The sequence below is a fragment of the Oryx dammah genome, unplaced genomic scaffold (genome assembly GCF_014754425.2).
Source record: "Oryx dammah isolate SB20612 unplaced genomic scaffold, SCBI_Odam_1.1 HiC_scaffold_21, whole genome shotgun sequence".
Classification (NCBI taxonomy): domain Eukaryota; kingdom Metazoa; phylum Chordata; class Mammalia; order Artiodactyla; family Bovidae; genus Oryx; species Oryx dammah.
In genome coordinates, this window is record NW_024070205.1 from 52583080 (window position 1) to 52604174 (window position 21095).

The 21095-nt window shown below is 43.0% G+C and overlaps 1 long non-coding RNA gene across 1 annotated transcript; it reads right to left on the minus strand.

Annotated features, from left to right (window-relative positions):
- Positions 1–319: 319 nt before the first annotated feature.
- On the minus strand, positions 320–16887 carry LOC120880358. The gene is made up of 3 exons (XR_005725018.1): positions 16877–16887; positions 9031–9034; positions 320–417 (listed from the first exon to the last, which is right to left on the minus strand). It is a non-coding gene; the product is annotated as an uncharacterized LOC120880358 (long non-coding RNA).
- Positions 16888–21095: the final 4208 nt, after the last annotated feature.

Genomic DNA, 21095 nt, shown 5'->3' on the forward strand with positions numbered 1-21095 from the left:
TTTATGACAGGAGATCCTGATAAGGAATACGGAACTAATAAGCCGCCTAAGCCACCACCAACCGGAAGAGTCCAGGAAAGGCCGAAAGTAGATACCACGAGTCCGTCCACGTCCCAGAATCCCTCTCACCAGCATCCATCTTGGCTGAGCGATGGGTGCACCACCAGGAAAGACTCTGATAAGAATGATTGGCCAAAGACCACCTGGAAACTAATCCCATCACCATAAAACCCGATATTGTGAGCCACGTGGCAGAGCAGTTCTCCTGGGTTCCCTTACCCTACTGCTCTCCACCCGGGTGCCCTTTCCCAATAAAAACTCTTGCTTGTCAGCACATGTGTCTCCTTGGACAATTTATTTCCAAGTGTTAGACAAGAACCCAGTTTCGGACCCTGGAACGGTTCCGCCTTCCTGCAACTATATACCAAGAGAAATTTTCATGCAAAGTTGGGCACAATAAAGGACAGGAATGGTATGGACCTAACAGAAGCAGAAGATATTAAAAAGAGGTGGCAAGAATACACAGAAGAACTATACAAAAAAGATCTTCATGACCCAGATAATCAAAATGGTGTGATCACTCATCTAGAGCCAGACATCCTGGAATGTAAAGTCAAGTGGGCTTTAGGAAGCATCACTACAAACAAAGCTAGTGGAGGTGATGGAATTCCAGTTGAGCTATTGCAAATCCTGAAAGATGATGCTGTGAAAGTGTTGCACTCAATATGCCAGCAAATTTGGAAAGCTCAGCAGTGGCCACAGGACTGGAAAATGTCAGTTTTCATCCCAATCCCAAAGAAAGGCAATGCTAAAGAATGTTCAAACTGCCACACAGTTGCACTCATCTCACACACTAGCAAAGTAATGCTCAAAATTCTCTAAGCCAGGCTTCAACAGTACGTGAACCATGAACTTTCAGATGTTCAAGCTGGACTTAGAAAAGGCAAAGAAACCAGAGATCAAATTGCCAACATCCGTTGGATCATAGAAAAAGCAAGAGAGTTCCAGAAAAACACCTATTTCTGCCTTATTGACTACACCAAAGCCTTTGGCTGTGTGGACACAACAAACTGTGGAAAATTCTTCAAGAGATGGGAATACCAGGCCACCTTGCCTGCCTCCTGAGAAATCTGTATGCAAGTCAAAAACCAACAGTTAGAACTGGACATGGAACAACAGACTGGTTCCACATTGGGAAAGGAGTACATCAAGGCTATATATTGTCACCCCGCTTATTTAACTTATATGCAGAGTACATCATGAGAAATGCTGGACTGGATGAAGCACAAGCTGGATTCAAGATTTCCAGGAGAAATAACAAAGAAATAAAGAGCCTCTTGATGAAAGTGAAAGAGGAGAGTGAAAAAGTTGGCTTAAAACTCAACATTCAGAAAACGAAGATCATGGCATCCAGTCCCATTGCTGTAGCCATGCATTCTGGGCAACAAACTCACTCAGAAGGACAATGCAGATAGTGGAGTGCAGTTTATTACACCTGCGGGCCCAAGGCAGAGTCTCCTCTTAGCCAAGGACTGTGACCAGTTTTTGTGAAAACCTTATATATCCTAAAATAAGTGCCCAAACCCACCTCCCCAAATTCCTTGAAACTAGTTTGAACAAAGGAAAAGAAAGATACAATCAAAACTAACCTGTGATTCATATGCCTTAAGCCTAGGTAGTTAACAGTAGACAAATATCAATAGACCTGTGGTCCTACCCCAATAAGCATAATAGAATTTATGATTCTATTCAGCTACCAGACCACCTGACCTGCCTCTTGAGAAATCTGTATGCAGGTCAGGAAGCAAAAGTTAGAACTGGACATGGAACAACAGATTGGTTCCAAATAGGAAAAGAAGGACGTCAAGGCTGTATATTGTCACCCTGCTTATTTAACTTCTATACAGAGTACATCATGAGAAACGCTGGACTGGAAGAAACACAAGCTGGAATCAAGATCACTGGGAGAAATATCAATAACCTCAGATATGCAGATGACACCACCCTTATGGCAGAAAGTGAAGAGCAACTAAAAAGCCTCTTGATGAAAGTGAAAGAGGAGAGTGAAAAAGTTGGCTTAAAGCTCAACATTCAGAAAACGAAGATCATGGCATCCGGTCCCATCACTTCATGGGAAATAGATGGGGAAACAGTGGAAACAGTGGCAAGCTTTATTTTGGGGGGCTCCAAAATCACTGCAGATGGTAATTGCAGCCATGAAATTAAAAGACACTCCTTGGAAGAAAAGTTATGACCAACCTAGATAGTATATTCAAAAGCAGAGACATTACTTTGCCGACTAAGGTCCGTCTAGTCAAGGGTATAGTTTTTCCTGTGGTCATGTATGGATGTGAGAGTTGGACTGTGAAGCAGGCTGAGCACCGAAGAATTGATGCTTTTGAACTGTGTTGTTGGAGAAGACTCTTGAGAGTCCCTTGGACTGCAAGGAGATCCAATCAGTCCATTCTGAAGGAGATCAACCCTGGGATTTCTTTGGAAGGAATGATGCTAAAGCTGAAACTCCAGTACTTTGGCCACCTCAAGCAAAGAGCTGACTCATTGGAAAAGACTCTGATGCTGGGAGGGATTGGGGGCAGGAGGAGAAGGGGACGACCAAGGATGAGATGGCTGGTTGGCATCATGGACTTGATGGACGTGAGTCTGAGTGAACTCCGGGAGATGATGATGGACAGGGAGGCCTGGCGTGCTGTGATTCATGGGGTTGCAAAGAGTCGGACATGACTGAGTGACTGAACTGTACTGAACTGAACACAGATAAGTAGGGTATTCTTTTAGGCTACGGAGAGTCTAGGTATGAGCCCTGGGGCTCTTCCATCAGGGTGGGGGTGAGGGGTCTGGTTTTCCAGTTGGTATGTCATTTCCATAGATACTGGGCATGTAGGGCAAAGTCCACAATCTGGCCCAAGATGGAGTTCTGCTTTCAAGATGGAGCCTGTTCTGTTTCCTCCTTCACCATCACTTCGTGGCAAATAGATGGGGAAAAAACAGTGAGAGACTTTATTTTGGGGGGCTCCAAAATCACTGCAGATGGCAACTGCAGCCATGAAATAAACAGATCTTGCTTTTTGGAAGAAAAGACAGCATATTCAAAAGCAGAGACATTACTTTGCCAACAAAGGTCCATCTAATCAAAGGTATGTTTTTTCCAGTAGTCATGTGTGGATGTGAGACCTGGACTATAAAGAAAGCTGAGTACCGAAGAATGGATGCTTTTGAACTGTGGTGTTGGAGAAGACTGTTGAGAGTCCCTTGGACTGCAAGGAGATCCAACCAGTTAATCCTAAAGGAAATCAGTCCTGAATGTTCATTGGAAGGACTGATGCTGAAGCTAAAAGTCCAATACTTTGGCCATCTGATGCAAAGGACTGACTCATTTGAAAAGACCCTGATGCTGGGAAAGATTGAAGGCAGGAGGAGAAGGGGACAACAGAGGATGAGATTGTTGGATGGCATCACCAACTCACTGGACATGAGTTTGAGCAAACTCTGGGAGATAGTCAGGGACAGGGGAGCCTGAGATGCTGCAGTCCATGCGGGTTGCAAAGAGTCAGACACAACTGAGTGACTTAACAACAAAAAAGAAAAATTAAGTGCTTCAAATAAATTAAGAATTTTTTAAAACTTTTAGTAATATAACAGAAACTTAACCAAATGCTTTTCAATTTTGTGGGATCTGGGAAAATATTCTGTATTAAATTTAGTTTAAAAAAATTTTTTTAAGTTTAAAACAGGTGTATCATAAGAATTACCAGCATTAAACATAATACTGCGTCCTACATTTGTGTACAAAAGGTCAAATATGCTCATGTTATTGCTTACAAAATTTGTCAGCAAAAATAACAGCTTGAGATTGAAGCCCTGTAACTCAGATTAGAGCTTGAACTCACATCCTTTTAACTGAAATCACATATCTGGACTTAATGAAGCTCAGGTTCTTGATGTCTCATAGCAGAAAGAATTCAGTGAGAAACAAAGTAATAGGTAAGACGTGGATTTATTTAGACAGAAACACACTCCACAGACAGAATGTGAGATATCTCAGAAGGTGAGAGTGGCTCCAGGGTATGAGGTTGTCAGTTTTCATAGAAGGGGGTATTTAATAGGCTAAAGATTTGGAGGAGTATGTTAGCTCTTTGGGATAAAGGGTAGGGATTTCCAGGAATTGGCCCACTGCCCACTTTTTGACCTGTATGGTCAGCCTTTGAACTGTCCTGGCACATGTGAGTGTATCATTTAGCTTGCTGATGTGTTACAGCGAGAATATATTGAGGTTCAAGGTCTGATGGAAGTTGATTTGTCCACCATCTTGGATCTCAGTTCAGTTCAATTCAGTTCAGTCGCTCAGTGGTGTCTGACTCTTTGCAACCCCATGAATCACAGCACGCCAGGCCTCCCTGTCCGTCACCAACTCCCGGAGTTCACTCAAACTCATGTCCATCGTGTCAGTGATGCCATCCAGCCATCTCATCCTCTGTCGTCCCCTTCTCCTCCTGCCCCCAATCCCTTCCAGCATCAGAGTCTTTTCCAATGAGTCAACTCTTCCCGTGAGGTGGTCAAAGTATTGGAGTTTCAGTTTTAACATCAGTCCTTCCAATGAACACCCAGGACTGATCTCCTTTAGAGTGGACTGGTTGGATCTCCTTGCAGTCCAAGGGACTCTCAAGAGTCTTCTCCAACACCACAGTTCAAAAGCATCAATTCTTTCACGCTCAGCTTTCTTCACAGTCCAACTCTCACATCCATACATGACCACCGGAAAAACCATAGCCTTGACTAGACAGACCTTTGTTGGCAAAGTAATGTCTCTGCTTTTCAATATGCTATCTAGGTTGGTCATAAGTTTTCTTCCAAAGAATAAGCGTCTTTAAATTTCATGGCTGCAATCACCATCTGCAGTGATTTTGAAGCCCCCCAAAATAAACTCAGCCACTGTTTCCACTGTTTCCCCATCTATTTCCCATGAAGTGATGGGACCAGATGCCATGATCTTCGTTTTCTGAATGTTGAGCTTTAAGCCAACATTTTTACTCTCCTCTTTTGCTTTCATCAAGAGGCTTTTTAGTTCCTCTTCAATTTCTACCATAAGAGTGGTGTCCTCTGCATATCTGAGGTTATTGATATTTCTCCCAGCAATCTTGATTCCAGCTTGTGTTTCTTCCAGCCCAGCATTTCTCATGATGTACTCTGCGTATAAGTTAAATAAGCAGGGTGACAATATACAGCCTTGACGTACTCCTTTTCCTATTTGGAACCAGTCTGTTGTTCCATGTCCAGTTCTATCTGTTGCTTCCTGACCTGCATATAGGTTTCTCAAGAGGCAGGTCAGGTGGTCTGGTATTCCCATCTCTTTCAGAATTTTCCACAGTTTATTGTGATCCACACAGTCAAAGGCTTTGGCATAGTCAATAAAGCAGAAATAGATATTTTTCTGAAACTCTCTTGCTTTTTCCATGATTCAGCGGGTGTTGGCCATTTGATCTCTGGTTCCTCTGCCTTTTCTAAAACCAACTTGAACATCTGGAAGTTCACAGTTCACATATTGCTGAAGCCTGGCTTGGAGAATTTTGAGCATTATTTTGCTAGCGTGTGAGATGAGTGCAATTGTGCAGTAGTTTGAGCATTCATTGGCATTGCCTTTCTTTGGGATTGGAATGAAAACTGACCTTTTCCAGTCCTGTGGCCACTGCTGAGTTTTCCAAATTTGCTGGCATATTGGGTGCAGCACTTTGACAGCATCATCTTTCAGGATTTGAAACAGCTCAACTGGAATTCCATCACCTCCACTAGCTTTGTTCGTAGTGATGCTTTCTAAGCCCACTTGATTTCACATTCCAGGATGTCTGGCTCTAGGTGAGTGATCACACCATCGTGATTATCTGGGTCGTGAAGCTTTTTCGTACAGTTGTTCTGTGTATTCTTGCCACCTCTTCTTAATATGTTCTGCTTCTGTTAGGTCCATACCATTTCTGTCCTTTATCGAGCCCATCTCTGCATGAAATGTCCCCTTGGTATCTCTAATTTTCTTGAAGAGATCTCTAGTCTTTCCCATTCTGTTGTTTTCCTCTATTTCTTTGCATTGATCACTGAGGAAGGCTTTCTTATCTCTCCTTGCTATTTTTTGGAACTCTGCATTCAGATGCTTATATCTTTCCTTTTCTCCTCTGCTTTTCACTTCTCTTCTTTTCACTGCTATTTGTAAGGCCTCCTCAGACAGCCATTTTGCATTTTTGCATTTCTTTTTCTTGGAGATGGTCTGATCCCTGTCTCCTGTACAATGTCATGAACCTCATTCCATAGTTCATCAGGCACTCTGTGTATCAGATCTAATCCCTTAAATCTATTTCTCACTTCCACTGTATAATCATAAGCGACTTGATTTAGGTCACACCTGAATGGTCTAGTGGTTTTCCCTACGTTCTTCAATTTAAGTCTGAATTTGGCAATAAGGAGTTCATGATCTGAGCCACAGTCAGCTCCCAGTCTTCTTTTTGCTGACTGTATAGAGCTTCTCCATCTTTGGCTTCAAAGAATATAATCAATCTGATTTCAGTGTTGACCATCTGGTGATGTCCATGTGTAGAGTCTTCTCTTGTGTTGTTGGAAGAGGGTGTTTGCTATGACCAGTGCGTTCTCTTGGCAAAATTCTATTAGCCTTTGCCCTGCTTCATTCCATACTCCAAGGCCAAATTTGCCTGTTACTCGAGGTGTTTCTTGACTTCCTAATTTTGCATTCCAGTCCCCTATAAGGAAAAGAACATCTGTTTGGGGTGTTAGTTCTAAAAGGTATTGTAGGTCTTCATAGAACCGTTCAACTTCAGCTTCTTCAGCGTTACTGGTTGGGGCATAGACTTGGATTACTGTGATATTGAATGGTTTGCCTTGGAAATGAACAGAGATCATTCTGTCATTTTTGAGATTGCATCCAAGTACTGCATTTTGGACTCTTGTTGATCGTGATGGCTACTCCATTTCTTCTAAGGGATTCCTGCCTGCAATAGTAGATATAATGGTCATCTGAATTAAATTCACCCATTCCAGTCCATTTTCAGAGAAGGCAATGGCACCCCACTCCAGTACTCTTGCCTGGAAACTCCCATGGACGGAGGAGCCTGGTAGGCTGCAGTCCGTGGGGTCGCACAGAGTCGGACACAACTGAGCAACTTCACTTTCACTTTTCACTTTCATCCATTGGAGAAGAAAATGGCAACCCACTCCAGTGTTCTTGCCTGGAGAATCCCAGGGATGGTGGAGCCTGGTGGGCTGCCATCTTTGGGGTCGCACAGAGTTGGACACGACTGAAGCAACTTAGCAGCAGCAGCACCAGCAGTCCATTTTAGTTCACTGATTCCTAGAATGTTGATGTTCACTCTTGCCATCTCCTGTTTGACCACTTCCAGTTTGCCTTGATTCATGGACCTGACATTCCAGGTTCCTATGCAATATTGCTCTTTGCAGCATTGGACCTTGCTTCTATTACCAGTCACATCCACAACTAGGTATTGTTTTTGCTTTGGCTCCATCCCTTCATTCTTTCTGGAGTTATTTCACCACTGATCTCCAGTAGCATATTGGGCACCTACTGACCCAGGGAGTTACTCTTTCAAAATCCTATCATTTTGCCTTTTCATACTGTTCTTGGACCTATTTGGTTCTAATCTGTTTATGTCATGTCCTTGGGCTATGTCATTCTTTTAAGGTTGTGTCCCGCCCCCTTCCCTCCTATTGCAGGATGATGACTGATTTTGTCTAACATCTCATGAAACATTTGTGAGTAGCCTAAACAAAATTATTGGAAAAGAGCAGATTAAATAGATGAAAGTGGAACAAAATAATTTATAATTAGCTTTTCCATAATAGTGAGGTCTTATAAGCTCTGTCCATTTAAAAGTAATTTCTAAAATATTACAAGTTGAAATCTAGAATTGTGCTTAGTTAAGGTAAATAATGGAAGCATTAAAAATATAGATCATTTTAAAACAAGATAAAATACTGAAACATTCATAACTGAATATAAGTTTATCCACTTTTGGCTTCTTTATTTCAGAAAAAAACTAAAAATATTTGGGTCCTTTAGTAAATATGTTTGTGACACACTAAAAATTTTATTATGAGAAAGTATAGGTCTCTAGAAACTATACAAGGTATTTATAAATCTGCCAAGCCACAGAATGCTAATATTACAGGCAGTTTACAGTTGCTTACTTCTTAATTTTTAATACTTAGGTTTTTACTTAATTAAGTTTTTAAGGGTTAAGAATTCTAGTATATGAAGTCAAATCTGCTAGAAATAATTAGGGAAACATCTTCATATGCAAGGAAAATAGAATGTGTGCTATTGGTAAAAGAAATTATGAAGAATGGAGATGCCTTTTGTTGTTGTTGAGAAGGAAAAAATCCTAAAGATGATTCCAAAGATTTTGTCCTAAAGTGAGGCTGCTTGTTTCAGAATGGGAAAGAGAAAAAAAGCAGGATAAAATCTGAATGCAAAAAGAAACTTGTAAAAGGTTTGTGGAAAAGAAATCTTTGGAAAAGAATTTTAATGTGTAAGTTTATAATTAATTTAATTTAATTTAATACTTTTTAATATCAACAGTAAACTGGTACAAAATTAGAATTTTAGTTTTTCTGTCAAGGATGACTAAATATTGTTTCACAGTGATCTGAGATCCTGTTTGATTAAGTGCTTTAAAACTGATATTTTTGACACACTTCCCCAAAATAAACTCTAAATGAAGTTCTTTTCTTTTTTTTTTTCTTTTTATGCTGATCTAACTTTGGGATTTTTTCAGAAGGCCCCTAGAACGTCTCAAGAGATTCGTTTTCTCTCCTTATAAAAAGAGAGAGCTTAAACTAATTAGGCTTACTTGATATGTTATATTAAATGGGAAACATTTTCAAATAAGGAATAGTAAGTTTTCTTTATGTTGTGTTCGTATAAGCATCTTCAAGGAGACTCATAAAAAAGAAACTGACATGTACAGGTTTCTGATAACTTTAAGAGCATAAAACCAAACTGGGTAAGAATTTCCAGAACTAATGGAAAAATTAGATTCAAACAGAAAAATAATTAATAACATGGGACTCAATTTTTATGACTTCTTGTTTGAAATATTGCTGATTCTTTAATGCTTTGTTTTTCCAGACTTAAGTTTCCATAAGAAAACATTTTCTCTTAAGCTACTTAGAGTAATCTGGTAAAGTATAACTTTGTAAGCAAAGATGAAACATCAGCCCCCTACCTGATCACTCCAGAATTCAGAAATTCTTGACTATTCTTTTATTTTCATTAAAATATGTGTGTGTGTGAGTGTGTGTGTGTGTGTGAGTGTGTGTGTGTGTGTGAGTGTGTGTGTATATGTGTGTGTGTTAGTCGCTCAGTCATGTCTGACTCTTTGCGACCTCTTGAACTGTAGCCCACCAGGCTCCTCTGTCCATGGAACTCTCCAGTCAAGAATACTGGAGTGGGATGCCATTTCCTTCTCCATATATATTTACTTTGGGTCTTAGTTGCAGCATAGGGGATTTTTGTTTCAGCACACGGACTCTCTAGTTGTGGCACACGGGCTCTGGAGCTCGGGGGCTCAGTAGCTGCTATGCACGGGTTTAGTGGCATCGTGGCATGTGGGATCTTATTTTCCAAACCAGAGATCGAACTTTGTACCCTGCTTTGGAAGATTGGTTCTTAACCACTGGACACCAGTCAAGTCCCTTGACTTCTTTTCATGGCTAACATAGTTAATTATTTGCATAATTTCAATAAGGACCTCTTCTCCTTTAATAAGACACAGTTAGAAACATTGGCTATACCACTAAGACTTTGGCTGGAATGTCATCTTTGAGAGATGTGGATAGACTCAGACATGACCAGACTGTTTTAAGGAACTAAGATTGGCTTTTACAGAGACAATATAGCCCCTTGGAGAAACCTGATACTTTGCTTAGAAGGCTCCAGCAAAGCAGTCTTGAAAAGATCTTATGTGGTTGATCACTGTTCTTGCCGCATTTGTATAGATAATCAGGCCAAGTTTAATGGTAACAATTTACTTTTGCTGTAATTATCTTTTGTTTTAAAAAAATGAGGTCCTTGTAGAGAGAAGAAATTGTGTTGTTGGATTCTGGTCATGTTGATTGCCTTTGAGGTTTTGCTATATACCCATGACTGGACTGGGCCCTGAATTCTTCTAGTTTCCTTAGATATCTGCCTCCAGCTCTCCAAATGAACATTTCTAATTTTTCCCCCCTTCTTGGGAATCACTGAAAACAAAGCCTGAGCTTGACTTGTCTTGGAAGGGACTATGCCAGGTCCTTCTCACTACCCGGATGGCAGCTAAACTTCGGGGACTTGAACCTTAGGTAATGCATATCACCCATAAAGAAGCCTCCATCTGACATCTGGTCTTATACCAATGTTGGAGGCCACCTGAGATCAGAATAGCATAGAAGTTTACCAGAAAATGTCTCAGAGTCCCATTAGTTATGAGAAAAACCCATTCAGGGGCCCTGCCTTGGATATGGAGTATCTGTAAGGGCACTAACTTGATGGATTGTTGTTTACATTCTCATAGTCTCTTTAGAGTGGAAAGACAATTCAGACATTATTACTAGGATGGATATTAAAATAAAGGAGGATAGAAGGGAGCAGGAGTTATGAGAATCTTATAGTCTTTTGTTTTAGATAATATTTTGTCTGCTTGTATCTTTAATCTTTCATTAGCCATTTATAATGACCCTTTCAATGAAGCCATTTTGTAATTTTAAGGCTTTAGGAATTTTCTGCCCACCAATTAAAATAGATATCCCATTCCGTTTGATTGGGGGGGGGGGACTTGCTTTCAAATACACTTCTTAAATGAATGATCTTGTCTAATTAGAATGCTCCCCATTACAGCCATTATAATTCTCTCTCTTTTTTTTTTCCAGTAAGATTTTACCATCTCTCTAGATATTTATAACTTCCAGGACCACAGTTCTTTGACATGAAATAGGCAAGTGTGTCAAATGTGCTGTGCTCAGCTCTTTGGAAGTTAAGAGTTCTGTTTACTTATTTAGCTAAGACTTTGAGTCTCTAAGAGCCAATTAATACCTAAAAGTGATGTGCTGCTGGGTTGGGAATAGTGTAATGTTTTATAGTATGTCTCATTGCACAGAAATTGTGTTGAGGTTGGTGAGTGACCTAGTGTCGATCTAACTCATTTTCCATGACCAACTTCTCCTAATGTGAGAGTTTTGGGTGGCAAGTTTTAGGTGGCAAGCACTTTAACACTTTTTCAATGCTTGAGCCATGCTTACCAGGTTTTATAGGTTTTTGTCTTCCAAGGTTTCCACTAGAATCTACATCCATAGGAGGAAATGGAAAGAAAAAAGAAACCCAAGCTATAACTTAGAAGAATAGAATAAAATCATTTTTCCTTCCCTACAAAAGAAATGAAAAAGTTTAATCTCTCTTCCCTAACACTGGACATCTGATGGTATCTTATGGAGGGTAGGGACTAGGTTTAATTTCTCTCTGCATATGAAGCACTGGCCTGATGCCAATAGGCAATAAATGCTGTTAAACATCCATTTGGTGTTGCTGATCCTTGGTCCTTGTCTCATCTTCACAGTTCCTCAGGCTTTCTGTGGATCATTTGTGTTCTTGTGTGCTTGAGTTCAGGGTCTGGGGGCTTGAGCCCTTCTCTAAGGAAACTGACATTCTCTATACTGTTCACTGCCATTACAATCTGATGCTTCTCTTGCTTATGCTTCTTCCCATATAGCATCTTTTCCTAATGCTCCCAGTGTCTAAATTCTTTCCTTTAAGTGCTTTCTCTAGGCAGCTCCTCACACTCTTACTCCCAGAATTAACTCTTCTCTACCACCACAGTTATCTAAATCCTTTACTAATCACTCAGGCCAAACTGACAGTCGAGTGTCCATTTTTAAATGCTAATTGCTTTTGGGGTCTGAGCCCCTTCAGTCAGTGGTGTGCTCTATTACCTTTCGTTACTTATGTTTCACAAAGCCCGATAAATTTCCTTGTGCTCCCTCCCTCCCTCCAGCAGGGGGAACAGAAAGAATGCTCAAATAGTAGTAACAAATTATTTTCATGCAAGGGGCTTACAAATGAGAAGGAAGTAAATACCATCACAAAGCTGGGTCTCAAATCACCTAAGTCATGTTCTTCTCTGCAGAGAGTAGATGGGATCTTGTGAAAAATTCCTATTCCTGGGCTTTGCTTCAGTCCCATCAGGATCTTTGAATGTGAGTTCAGGACCTGAGTTTTAACAAACTACCCCTGATGATTCTTATGTTTACCAGTTTGAGAGCTATGGGAATAGTGTTTCAAGCCTGGGCCTTGGGACTAATTGGGTTTGATTGTTTTTGCTGCTGTTGTTACTTTTCCTACATAATTTTTCAAGTTGATATGTTGTGTTTCATCTTTATTCAGTTCAAGAAAGTTGGTTTGTTCGTTTCTTTCTTTTTCTCTTTTTGGCTGCAGCATGCAGGATCTTAGTTCCCCAACTAGGGACTGAACTTGCACCCCCTGCAGTAGAAGCACAGTCTTAACCACTGGATCACCAGGGAAGTCCCTGGGTTTGATTTTTGGCTTATTGCTTTACTTCTATGTGCTTCACTATATGTTATGTAAACTGGAGGCAACAATAGTCCCCACCTCAGAGGATTATTGTGGAGATAACTGAAGAAATATACTTAGCTTGGAGTTTGGCATACTGTGTGTGTGTGTTCAGTCATTTAGTCATGCCTTACTCTTTGCAACCCCATGGACTGTAGCCTACCAGCCTCCTCTGTCTGTGGGATTTTCCAGGCAAGAATACTGGAGTGAGTTGTCATTTCTTATTCCAGGGGATATTCCCAACTCAGGGATCAAACCCACATCTCTTGTGTTTCCTGCATTGGCAGATGGATTCTTTAGCATAGTGCCACCTGGGAAGCCCTTGGCATAAAGTAAGTGCTCAAAAAATAATCACTTTTGAAGAGGGAAGTGCTTCTTTACAACCCTCGATGTTTCCTTCTGTGTGGGGGGAGCTCCATTAACATAACACTCTCAGCACAACTCCACCCCATCAGTCAAGGTGGAGAGGAAGGGTATCACACTGATCAAAGCAGCAAGAGCACAGTGGCCATGCCCGGCTCAGTTGCTTCTCTTTCCTCTTAGGAATGAACTAGCCCAAAAGAGTACAAACCCTCCCTGTTCCTCCAGAGACAGACTGTTTTTGTACGAGAATTGGGTGCAAGGGTGTCAGAGAAAGAGGCGGGAATGGAAAAGGAGAAGAAGCATATGTAACCCTGATCCATCCTGATTCACACTTCCCAGCCCCAGCTCTGCTAAACCCAGGGTTCGGTAGTGGGAAGCTGTAGTGACCTAGCTCCAGTTACCGTCACTGCCGGTGGCCCACTGGAGACCTGGTGTTTCCCATCTCCTTGACTTTGGGCTTTTCTGGTTTAGAGGTCCAGGTTCCAGGTTCCCACCAGAGAATATAACAAAAGAACCACTGAACTATAAGTAATGGCTACTGGCAGGGTACTTGGGGCTCGCTGCGCCAAGGGACTTGGGAAGAAGTACAGTTACCATCTTGGCAAGAGAAATTGACCCTGGCCCATAAGAGGAGGTAGGGCTGCTGTACACATTGGCACAATGGGCATACAAAGGAATCTGGTGCCCAGGTCATCTGTTTGCCTCTCTTGGCATCCCCTTGACCAATTTTTCATGGTAAATGGACAACTTTAGCAACCACAGCCTAAGGAAGGCATGGCACCCAGAGAAAAGATCATCAAGGATGCGAGTCTCATCACACCACCTGTACAGCCACTTAGACCAGCAGAGGTGTTTTCTGAGGATGAGGGAGACAGTGAGTACCAGCTGTGGTCTCAAGACCAGCTCCTGTGATGATGGGGCTGTAGTTTGTCCCACTAGTGTTTTCCTTCTATGCCTTTGCCAGGAAAAGAAGCCTGGCAGCATTATGGAAAAGTTGCTTCCAGAAATTGAATAAAGTAGATTCACACAGTGGACACTCTCATGAGTGGCCAGGATTTTCTTTGAGGACAAAACAACTCTTCCCCTTCTGCTGTAGATGTTGCTGGTTGACAGCCCTCAGCCAATAGTCTTCTCTAGGGATTGTCTTTAACTGAATATCGCCATCTTCCAAAGTCACACCCCTTGCCAGGGGTAGCTTGAGTCCTAGACTGGCCTATATAAAAGTATAAAGACCAACTGTGCTCCAACTGAGACCTCTGAATAGCCCTCATCATTGCTTCTTTCCTCTCTGCTAACCCTGCTTTCTTTCAATTTTCTCCTATGGTTGTAGATCACAAGAGGATTCCCTAATAGACTTCCTGCAATCTAATCTCCAGCTCAGATTTCGCTTCCCACCATGTGCAACAGAAACCCATTTGCTCTCACTAAGCAATGTTGTCCAGTCTAGGCCTTATCCACACTAAGATGCTATCTGGCCTACATCTACCTTACTCTTTGCCTGATTTCTGATTCAGAATCTGGACAGGATTGCAAACACTGTTGGACTGCTTGCAGTGGACTTGCATGATGACTGCTTCAAAATCCCACAAGTCGGGCTTCCCTGGTAGTCCAGTGATTGAGAATCTGCCTTGCAATGCAGGGAACACCAGTTCCATCCCTGATCCAGGAAGATCCCACGTGCGTTGGAGCAGCTAAGTCACAACTACTGAGCCTGCTGTCTAGAGTCCTCAAGCCACAACTGCTGAGCTTGCATGCTGCAACTACTGAAGGCTGAGTGCCCTAGATAGAGCAGGTGCTCCACAATAAGAGAAGCCCCCACAACCGGAAGCTCATGAACCGCAACAAAGAGTAGCCCCCCTCTTGCCACAACTAGAGAAAGCCCCTGTGCAGCAACAAAAACTCAGTGCAGCCAAAAAAACAATAAAATAAAATTATAAGTCTTGAAAAAAAAATACCAGAAGTCATTATCAGAAAATCAAGGAAAGGCCAGTGAACAGAGGCAAGCAGGACACCAATGCTATCTCTGTCATATGGACCATCATTTATAGAACAAGAACCAGGCCAAGAGTCTAGGGTTCGGGAAAGTCAGGAATGGACTCAACCATGGTGAGAGGAATTTTTTTTAATTTTTTAGTATTTATTTTTATTTATTTGGCTGTGCTGGGATGTTGTTATGGCACACGGAATCTTTAGTTGTGGCATGTGGGATCTAGTTCCCCAACCAGGGGTCAAACTTGGGGCCCCTGCTTTGGGAACATGGAGTCTTAGCCAGTAGACCACCAGGGAAGTCCTGCAAGGGAATTTAATTTCATGCTTAATTTCATGCTTCATCCTTTATAAGCAGCCTCACTGTGGAGCATCTTACAGCCAAGGATCAGGCCAAGAATTTCCTGACAATAATAAAGGATGAGGTGTTCAAATGTGCCTGATAACTTCATCGTCTGGCCAGTCATGAGCAGTAGGGTCTAGTGAGAATAACACGGGCTTGGGACAAGAGTGACCACTGTCTGACTCCCAGTTTCCCTATCATGACCCCAAACAAGCTGCTTAACTTTGCTGAGCCTCCTTTCCTCATCTGCTAAATAAAATAAGAACCTTTCAGAGTTGGTGGGAGGATTAAATAAGATAATGTATGTAAAGCTCCTAGCACAGAGCCTGGCTTTCAACAACCGATAGGCATTTGAATTTTTCCATAAAGAGTTTTTAAGCTTTTCAATGTGATGAGTTATGACTGGTCTCTCCTAGCCGATTCATTTACCTCCCACTGTGCCATTTCTAAATAAGGAGACTGTTTACACTTGGGCAGAGCGAGACGTGAGTTTTTGGGCAGCTATGTAGGGCAGGGAGCTATCTAATGAGCATGGTTTATTTTTATCCACCACTTCTACATTTTGGACGTCACCATTTTGATACAGTTCAGCCCTTCCGGTAAAATGATATTTCCTGCTCACCTGCAAAAGGTGAGTTATATAATGCCACTTAGTCTCAAAGGACAGAAGGCAAGCAGCTCCAAACAGAGTGAGGTGTTGAAGCACAACTTAAGGGCATGTGAGATCAGGAGGCCAGAAGGCCAGGCTGGAATGGACAAGATGATGACATGGCCAGGGCTAGGATCTATGCTGGGACAGTGCAAGAAATGAAGAAAGAGAGTTCCTTGGTTCAACAGCAATTCTTGAGTCATCTTCCCAGAGTCCATTGCAAGAAAACAAGGATAATAATTCAGAGAAATACTTTACCTCAGGAGGAGGAAATGCTGGGAGAAAATATCAAAGGGATTTGAAAAATAGAAGTTCAAGGCTGTCACCAGGGAAGACTCACCCCTCTGCCCACCCCTTTGGCACCATATCCTTCAGGCTTCTGTTGACAATAGAATTTTTGTCCCCACATCCCTGGGCTTCAGCTTTGGAAAATGATTTACCTGAACAAGAGAGGGAGCAAGACAAGTAAGAGCTTCCTAAGGATCCTGGACCCCTGGCTCCACCTGAACTGGCTCCTTCAGAAGACTGAGGGGTCTTCAGACCAGACTGGACTGGCATCTGGAGGGACAGGCCCATCCAACCACCTAGGGAGTGGCCTTGTCAGCTGCTCTGGTCTGTTTTTCTCTGTACACAAAGTTTTCACCTGAACAAATCCAAAATTCCTCTGAATTTTGATTCTCGGTCCCCAACTTCCTTTCTCTTTACCTTTTTACCATTTTTCCACCTTCTACCACAGACACTGTCTAAGGACAGAAGCTTGAAGGGGATTTTCTTCTCTGAAATCTCCGGGATGGTCTACTGGTTAGCACTCATCTGATTGCACAATGGAAAGCTTTGTCCTGTGCTGAATGCATTCCCATGCCCCGAGAGTGGAAAGGAGCTCAGGTGATCGAGAGGACACTGGTGACTATGTCTGTGTGCATGCTCAGTCTCTCAGTCATGTCTGGCTCTTTTGTGATGCCATGGATTGTAGCCTGCCAGGCTCCTCTGTCCATGGGATTTCCCAGGCAAGAATACTGGAGTGTGCTGCCATTTCCTTCTCCAGGGGATCTTCCTGACCCAGGGATCAAACCTGGGTCTCCTGCATCAGCAGGTGGATTCTTTACCACTGTGCCACCTGGGAAGCCCCTCGTGACCCTGACCCTCCTGCAATCATAGCCCTGGCACCTAGGCTACCCTCAAAACCCTTTCCCTTCTGATTACATCAGTATATGCATCAGAAGGGGCCCTTGGGCAAAATTACCTATGACAATAATAATAATAATGCCATCAATTGAGCACCATGACATGAAGGGCTTCTCATCCATTACTTTATTTAATCCTCACAACACCCCTATGAAAGTAGATATTATTGTTTTTCCATTTAGCAGATTACCAAACCAAGATTTGGAAAGGATAAATAACTTGTTCAAGTTGTGTAGGTAGTAAGTGACAAAGCCAAGGCTGACCCTCAGTTCCAGCTGATGGCAGACCCTAAGCTCTTAACCACACTTAACTCTGTGGAACCTCGGGTGTTTCTGAATAAAGGATCCAGGTACATACTTCAGCCCTCATGCCCCTTCCTCCAGAAAGCTTTCCTTAGTCTCTCCCCTCCCACCTCCAGTTCCCCTATTCCCAGGCCACGTCTTGCTCACAACTGCATTGCTTCGTGGGCTGATGAGTCTGCTTCCCACAGTAGAGGGAGGATCTTGCTCGGCTCTTGAAAGAGAAGACTATCTTACTCATTCTTATATCCTTGAACCCTGTGAGAACCTGATCCAGAGAGGGGCTGAACCTAAAGGCTTTCAGGTTTTCCCAGAGACTGGATCTACCACGTAAGCCCTTGAGCGGTGCAGGACTGAGGAGGTAGGTGGAAGAAGAAATGGGACTGAAAATCAACCCATCTGGAGCCACATTCACCAAAAGTAGGTTGTTGTGGTGGTTTAGTCACTAAGTCATGTCCGACTCTTTTCAACCCCATGAATTGCAGCATGCCAGGCTTCCCTGTCCTTCACTGTCTCCTGGAGTTTGCTCAAATTCATGTCCATTGAGCCCATGATGCTATCTAGTCATCTCATCCTCTGTCGCCCACTTTTTCTCCTGCCCTCAATCTTTTCCTGCATCAGGGTCTTTTCCAATGAGTCAGCTATTCGCACCAGGTGCCCGAAGTATTGGAGTTTCAGCATCAGTCCTTCCAATGAATATTCAGAGTTTATTTCCTTTAGGACTGACAGGTTTGATTTCTTTGCAGTCCAAGGGACTGTCAAGAGTCTTCTCTAGCACCACAATTTGGAAGCATCCATTCTTCAGTGCTCAGCAAGTGGATTACTTTTCTTAATGGCCACAAAGGTGCCCTTGGGATAGCTCAGCCACTCTGAACTGGGAATTAACAGTTTGACAGTTGGAATCCACATCATACAGCCCAGATGCTTCCAATCCTGTTTGTTTTAGGCAATCCAGTTATGAAGTTTCATCACGGGGATATTACAGACTGAATGTTTGTATCTCCCCCAAATTAGTATGTTGAAATCCTGTCCCTCAGTGTGATGGTATTAGAAGGCAGGGCCTTTGGGAGCTAATTAGGGTTAGATGAGGTCATGAAGGTGGGGCCCCCATGAATGGGATTAGTGCCCTCCTAAGCATATTGAAAAGCAGAGACATTACTTTGCCAACAAAGGTCTGTCTAGTCAAGGCTATAGTTTTTCCTGTGGTCATGTATGGATGTGAGAGTTGGACTGTGAAGAAAGCTGAGTGCCAAAGAATTGATGCTTTTGAACTGTGGTGTTGGAGAAGACTCTTGAGAGTCCCTTGGGCTGCAAGGAGATCCAACCAGTCCATTCTGAAGGAGATCAACCCTGGTTGTTCTTTGGAAGGAATGATGCTAAAGCTGAAACTCCAGTACTTTGGCCACCTCATGTGAAGAGTTGACTCATTGGAAAAGACTCTGATGCTGGGAGGGATTGGGGGCAGGAGGAGAAGGGGACAACAGAGGATGAGATGGCTGGATGGTATCACCGATTTGATGGACGTGAGTTTGAGTGAACTTTGGGAGTTGGTGGTGGACAGGGAGGCTTGGTGTGCTGTGATTCATGGGAGCGCAAAGAGTCGGACACGACTGAGCAACTGAAATGAACTGAAGAGTCGCAAGAGAACTTACATCTCTCTGCTCTGCACCCAGTGAGGATATAAGAAGTCAGTAGACCTCAACACAGAAAAGGGTGTCCATAGGGCTCAGTCTTGCAGGCGCCCTGATTTCAGACTTCCAGCCTCCAGAGTGGTGAGAAATAAGTGACTGTTGTTTATCAGTCACTCAGTCTATGATACTTTGTTATAACAGCCCAAACAGACTAAGACGAGATGTGATCTAAGGTGCCTAGTTTGGTTCAACCACTTATGGTTTTCAAGATAAATGTCCTGAGTAGGTCAAGTTTATTTTTCTCCATCCTGTCTGAGACCTTGAAGTCCCAGCAAGAGCATGTAGCTGTGAATTTCCTGAAGCAAGCAGCTCAGGCCTGAGTCGCTCTCTCATCTCCTCTGACAGCCCGAACTTAGTTCCTTTCAATTATATGCATGAAAAATAGCATTTAAACCAGTAAACCCTCATCCCAGCATAGTCTTACATTATTCAAAACCAGAGTAATGATCCTTTAAATAGAATCATAAGCTTCACCTCTCTGTCACCGTGTCCTTACCTTTCAAACTGAGAACCAACATCACCAAAAACAGAGACACTATTCTTAGCTATTTCAATAGTTTCTTATAAAATCAGCTAAATATAAAAGGTGCTGGTTATTCATTTCACCATTTGGGCCAACTAAGAGCGGTGGGTGTCTCCTGGACACCAAGATAAAATTCAGTCTCTAAAGCTCATTTCGGTTGCTGGGTTAGCCCCATGCACCGCACAATGCAAAGCATGGGCTCTGGGGCCAAATTCATCAGCCAGGTGCCTGGCTTACACTGTATGGCCTCACTTCCTTGACTTAGTGTCCTCACCTGCTAATATAGGGAGGGTGATGGCACCTTGCCTGTAGGATTACAGTGAGGGTTTAGCAAAATACTCCCAGTGAAGTACTTAGCATGGTGCCAAGCGTGTAGAAATGCTTACGTGTAATCAAAACCCTTTTTTAAAAAATCATTCCTGTCTGAGATACAACTAAAATTATTCCAAAGAGATTGGGCCCTTTTAAAAATGTAATCAGCGGAGAGTTAGTTTTGTGAATTGTCAGAAATTACGCCTGACACATCTGCAGAAGCCGAGAGACTGTAAATAAGTTCACCGTATGAGCCTGAGAGACACAGAGCAAAGCTGTGGTTCCGCCCGTCTCCTTTTCCCAGCTGGGACAGCTGAACAGAAGAATCAGTCCATTTATTGTCATCGTTCTCATGCCCAGCACTTGCTCACTCTCCCATTTTATTCCCCAGGGTGACCTGCAGGCCTGGTAGGTGACACCGTTGATTCCAGCTGTGCTTGGATTCTCTGAGCAACCAGACCATGTGGTCTTGGGTAAACTCCCTATCTGTTCAACTCACTCATGGGACTGAGGGTCTTGGGGGTCATCTTAGGGATCCTGGGCCCCCCATGGGCGGTGGTAGAGGGGAGCACACCTGAGCCTGGGCCAGGTGAGCTGCTGAGTCGAAACATAAGTACCAAGAGGAGGTGCTCTTGCCCAGGAAGTCTCAGTTTGAAAACTGAAAGTGTTAATCATTCAGTCATGTCTCATGGACAGAGAAGCCTGGGGGCTATAGTATATGGGGTCACAAAGAGTCAGACATGACTGAGCGTCTGAGCATACATCCTGACATACAGTTAATGTCTGAATCTTTACGATGCTATGGACTGTAGCCTGCTGGGCTCCTCTGTCCTCGGAATTCTTCAGGCAAGAATACTGGAGTGGGTAGACATTCTCTTCTCCAGGGGATCTTCCTGACCCAGGCATCGAACCTGAGTTTCCTACATTGCAGGCAGATCCTTTACCATCTGAACTACCAAGGAATCCCTTGAGGACTGAAAGTCCTGGGCAGACTGGGGTGGCTGGCTACCCGAGGAGAATCCTGAAGGTCCCTTCCCAGGTGGTGCCTGGGCAGAGGCGTCAGTCGTGTCAGGATAGACACTAGACCCACAGCACTGACCCCAGACCTTC